Raw genomic sequence first — 5,552 nt, 5'->3', positions numbered from 1 at the left:
CATAATTACGAATAGCGTCTAGTTTCTCTGGATCAGGAAGAATACCTTGTGCTGAAATAATATGACCAAGAAATTTCACCTGAGAACGACCAAGTTCAGATTTTTCCAAGTTCACTGTAATGCCAACTCCTCTAAAAAATACGTAATAATGAATCCAAAATTCTGTTATGCTCACTCCTAGAACGTTTAGCAATAAGAATATCGTCAATATATGAAGTAATATTGTTACAAAGATAAACAGGTAAAATTTCATTTAAACCACGAATGAATGCTGCTGAAGATACAGTAAGACCAAATGGTAATTTCCGAAATTGATAACAGTTACCAAAGGCTAAAAAAGCAGTCTATTTTCTACAATCAGAGTGGAGTTCAATTTGCCAAAAACTTGCACGGAGTTCAATTGTGGATAAAACTTCAATTCCATGGAAATGTTGAAGAAGTTCATCTAAATTTTGTGGACGGTCAGTTTCAGGAATGATGATATTATTTATCTGTCTCGAATCCAGAACCAGACGAATTGTGCCATACTTTTTAAGAACGACATGTAATGGGCTGGTATTAGGACTGACTCCTGGCTCAATAATGCCTTGATCTAATATGGATTGAAGTTCATTCTTAACCTTGTCTCTATAAGCCAAAGGAATAGCGTACGTTTTTCCCCAAAATGGTGTGTGTTCTTTTACTTTAAATAAATATTGTAAGCCTTGTATAGTCCCTGTGTGATGACTAAACACTATAGCATGTGAAGTCAAAATTTGATGCAATTCTTCTCTTGCAGCATCATCTGTCACTTCAGCTTTGTTAACCTTTTCATTAATTAATTCTTCACTATTAATCATATCATCCATCGCGTCTCTGTATCTATTGTCGTTGTCATGAATTAACACATTGTCGTCATAATACTCAGCGGAAACATCAGAAGCAAGAAACCTTAAACAATTTGTGTCTGATTCAGATTTCGTTACACACTAGAAAAATTTCAAACATCTCGGCATTCCGGCAACTGTCAAGTTCGCACTTCCTTCCTCAAAGCTTAAAATTGCTTTATATGTGTTGAGAAACTCCATACCTAATATAATTTGTGTACTGAGTAATGGAACAATAATAAAATTAGCAGAAAATTGATGTCCTTGACAAATGAAATTTAAGTTGGTCTGTTGTTTGACTTCCAGACTTTTTCCAGAAACAGCTTCTCGAATTGTGGTTTTAGAAACAGGTAACACAGAACAAGCAATAGTTCTTACACATGTACAAAAAACTGATTCACTAATAACATTCGTCGGCCAGTGTAGCTGAGCGGTTCTAGGCGCTTCAGTCTGAAACCGCGCGACCACTACGGTCGCAGGTTCGATCCTGTCTCGGGCACGGATGTGTATGATGTCCTTAGATTAGTTAGGTTTAGGTAGTTCTAAGTTCTAGGGGACTTATGAACTCAGATGTTAAGTCCCATAGTGCTCAGAGCCATTTTTAATAACATTCAATGGGCTACCAAAATCTAAAACCGCGGTGAACTTATTCTTACTCACACATACTTCAATAACAGGACGTAAAAATGCGTCTACATTATTTTCCTTTTCGTCTAGCAAAATATCTCTCATGTCTTCCAAGGGTACTTAGTGTAAACTCGTAGTGTCATTACTTTCTGAACCGTCTGTATTGCTGCCAGAAGCCGAAACTACAAATCGTTGTCGACTGTTTGCGTCACGTCTTTGATTATTCGCGTCACTTTGCGGATCAATTTCTACGATTTACACTTGTCTCTCTGAATTTCTGTCACGTGGAGGATGCCAATTAGATCTCTCCCGTTTGTTAGGTGTAAATTCTTGGTTGTGTGTGTTATTAAAATTTCTATTTTCATGGCTATCTGCATGACTACTTCTTGTGTAATTTCGACTGTTACTTCTGAAATTATTGTTAGGTCTACTACCCTGGTTATTTTTGTAGTAAGAATTTCTATTATTGTATGAATAATTTCTGTCTTGACTGTACCGATTACTGTTTCCGTATGATTGATCATTCCGATAAGAATTTCTGTTATTATAATTGTCTATGTAATTTCTGTTATTGTCATAAGGCTGGTATCTATTGTCCTGTCTGTTTCGTCTGTCATTTCCAAAATTACCGTTATAATGTCCGTTCCGATCATTATCCCTTTTCTCTGAAAATCTATTGCGATTATCGCTACTGAAAAAATTACAAGAAGTTCCGTCGTCATTGTCATACTCAAGTTCTTGTAGCAAAGTCTTAAAAGTTTCAATGTCGTCTTTACATCTTCCGGCTAAAGCAATGTATCTTACCGATTGTGGCAGCTTAGTTAAACAAATATGAATTAATTCAGTCGGGCTATAAGGGTTGGAAAGGAATTGATTCTTTCGAATCATGTCTTCAAAGTATTCTGCCGGCGTGTGGAACTCAGACTGTTTAAAATTACGCTGCATAATAAGACTATGTTTGACTCTGTCGTGTTTTCGGACCAATATGCCGATAGAAATGCATGATAAAAATCATTTAAATTATTACAATCTCAAATAAGTGCTCGCATGCGCGTCGCCGGTTCGTTTTCTAAATATCCACACATAAATTCCAGTTTGTGACTTAGTGGCCAATTCGGCTGAAGTGCGTACATAAATTGATCTAACCATGAACATGGATGTATGTCATTCTTAGAATTGCGAAAGATCTTAAATTTCCGAACAGTTAAAAAGTGTTTATAGTCAAAGTTTTCGCCTTGTGGCGACAAAGACATACCGCGTCTGTCCCAGTCCGAATGTCGATTATTGTCAAGTTCGCGCGCCTGGCGCTCTCTTGTTGCATCTCGCAAATAAAATAAATTATTTTCTTTAAAACCCCCCGCTAACGGTGATTCTAAATTTCTTCTACTGTCTTTTCCTACTATTTCGCTTTCAATTTGTTTAACTTGCTTTCGTAAAGCCTCAAATTCCCTTTTAGCGCGTTCATTAAATTTTCCCTGATTTTCAAGTTGTTTATGTATATTCTGATACTCTTCTGTTTTTGCAAATGACAATGGAGCTGTATCATCTGAATCTCTGTTCCCATTTAAACTAAGACTTGTCAGTTTATCTGAAATTCCTCAACTTTTTCCGTTAAGTCACCTATTTGTTCTTTCTGTTTATTTACGTCTTCCGTAAGTGTCGTGACTCGGGTTTCAATATTGACACATTTAGTACTTAACTGTTCATATTGTTGTGTTAGGTTATTTATTCTGTAATTTGGTACGGATTCCTCGATTCTTTTAAATATTTCTTCCTTATCGTGTGCACGTTGTAAATTAACATTGAAAATTTTTGTACTATTACGCGATCTCTTTCTCCCTGTTCTCTATCCTATTCCTTTTGTCGATTTTCTATTGAAGTTAATCTATTATTGTGAGAATTCAAAATCGGTCTTACTTCTTCCCTACTTTCTTTCTTTAATTCATCTTTCATGTTTTCAATATATGTCCCTATTCGTGAGTCTAACCGTGTTGCCATTGTTCTCAACTCTGTTTTAAATTCAGATCCTAACTGTGTTTCCATTGTTCCCATATCAGTTTTAATTGTTCCTATTTGTGACCCCAAGTTTAATATTACGCCCATCATCTGCTCCATATTAACTTGTTCGAAATTCTTTTCGCCCCTAACATTTCCCCTAAAACTAACGTCCTTTGTCATAGCCGTAAAGCTGTCTGTGTTCGATACTATTCCAAAATCTTCTATCGTTAATCTCGTATTCTGAAAATTTTCCGATTGTGAAAAAATTCGAACTGGTTCCGAACTATTTTCCCGGCTTATTAAATTGTTTTCTACTTCATTATTCACCATACTGTTCTTCTATGTTGGTGAGTTCGCCATGTTAACAATTTCGTTATTCTGACCATCCATCATTCTTGCCATTTTCATCGATCGCGTAATCATTTACAAAACATGCAAAACTCGTCACTATACGAAAATTACACGCAATATAGCACTTTATCCCCAACAATACCATTCACAAAAAATGCTTCCCGACCAACACGATTAACAAACAATTAAGACCTTCACAATTGCACAAAATTGTCAAACCCGTATGCGACACATCAAAAATTAAATTCAGCAAAAATACCATTAGAAGAATGACAAAACAACTACAAATGTTCAATTACAAAATTTACACATGCAATATAGACTACAATTACTAAACTACAAATTACTAGATCAATACTACGGTCTACTATTTTTACTATCAAAAGAGTTCCAAAGGACGATCCGAAGCAGCGGTCGCCACGTGCATGGGGGCCATGACTATTATTAACATGCAATCTGACTGCGTAAAATAAAAATAAAGAATGACAATGAATTTCCATTGATTAATTGATTAATTAAGTCCCCTGCAACTATAAAAGCTACGAAACTGCAAAGCACAAGTGTAACTGTTCTGTGTGTGCTAGTGTGACTCAACGTACATGTATCTGGCTCGGTTCTTTCTCAATACGACAAAATATTTTAAACACCATTTACAATGAACTAATTGAAAATCCATAAATACTATAATTGCAAATAGAAACCAGAATTACAAGTCTAATAAATGAACACGAGCCAGATGCTTTGTTGACTGTACCTGTGAGCAAGAGGGATTGATATTAAAGAAAACTGTAATACCTTTTTACCTCATTATATATTGACGAAAATATCCATTACTCCAGCATCATAAATCAAAAGCCCATCTCCTTTCTCAAATATATTCTGACAATTGCATCTTCTTCCATCTATACATTACACCAACCGAACAGTACAACATTTCAGTCAGATCGTCTACTCTCTCGCCCATCAGAACAACGACTGCCCTTAACATCCTCTAGCCTACTACTGCAGCCAGTGAAGGCGGCGGAATAAAAATCTTTGGCGCAATGTCTGGCGCTGTGATTCAGTGTAGCCACCTTTCAGCAGTTCTGAAACGAATGCCGTGAAGTGTTTCCTTCAGTTTAGAAATCGAGGTGACCTTACGAGGGCTTAAGTCAGGGGAGTGCAGTAGTCGGTATAGCACTTAGCAGCCCCATCAGTCAAATAAATCAGTAACAGCTTGCACTGTACATGATTGAGCATTGTCCTGCAAAATGATGGTAAGGTCCTGCAGAAAGTGTCATCACTTCTGTCTCTATGCCGTTCAGTTTTGGAACACAACCTACGACCAGCTTAGAGACAGAAGTGATGACACTTTCTGCAGGACCTGGCCATCATTTTGCAGGACAATGCTCAAGCACGCACAGTGCAAGCTGATTTGTTTGACTGATGGGGCTGCTAAGTGCTATACCACCTACTGCACTCCCTTGACTTAAGCCCTTGTAAGTTCAACTCGATTTCTAAACTGAAGGAAATAATTTACGGCATTCGCTTCAGAACTGCTATAAATTCGTCGGGCAACAGACCGCGCCGCTCGAACTGTCAACACAACTGGGACTGCTAAGAGTGTCCTGCAAGTTCCACACCGCTGGCAACGGCTTATACACAATGCTAGTGACTACTTTGAAGGTCAGTAAAACTTTGAAACAAGTATTTATTTTTTACGAGCTGTAA

Source organism: Schistocerca serialis, chromosome 7 (assembly GCF_023864345.2).
Source record: "Schistocerca serialis cubense isolate TAMUIC-IGC-003099 chromosome 7, iqSchSeri2.2, whole genome shotgun sequence".
In the NCBI taxonomy this organism is placed as follows: domain Eukaryota; kingdom Metazoa; phylum Arthropoda; class Insecta; order Orthoptera; family Acrididae; genus Schistocerca; species Schistocerca serialis.
Note: the sequence above shows the minus strand (reverse complement) of the source record.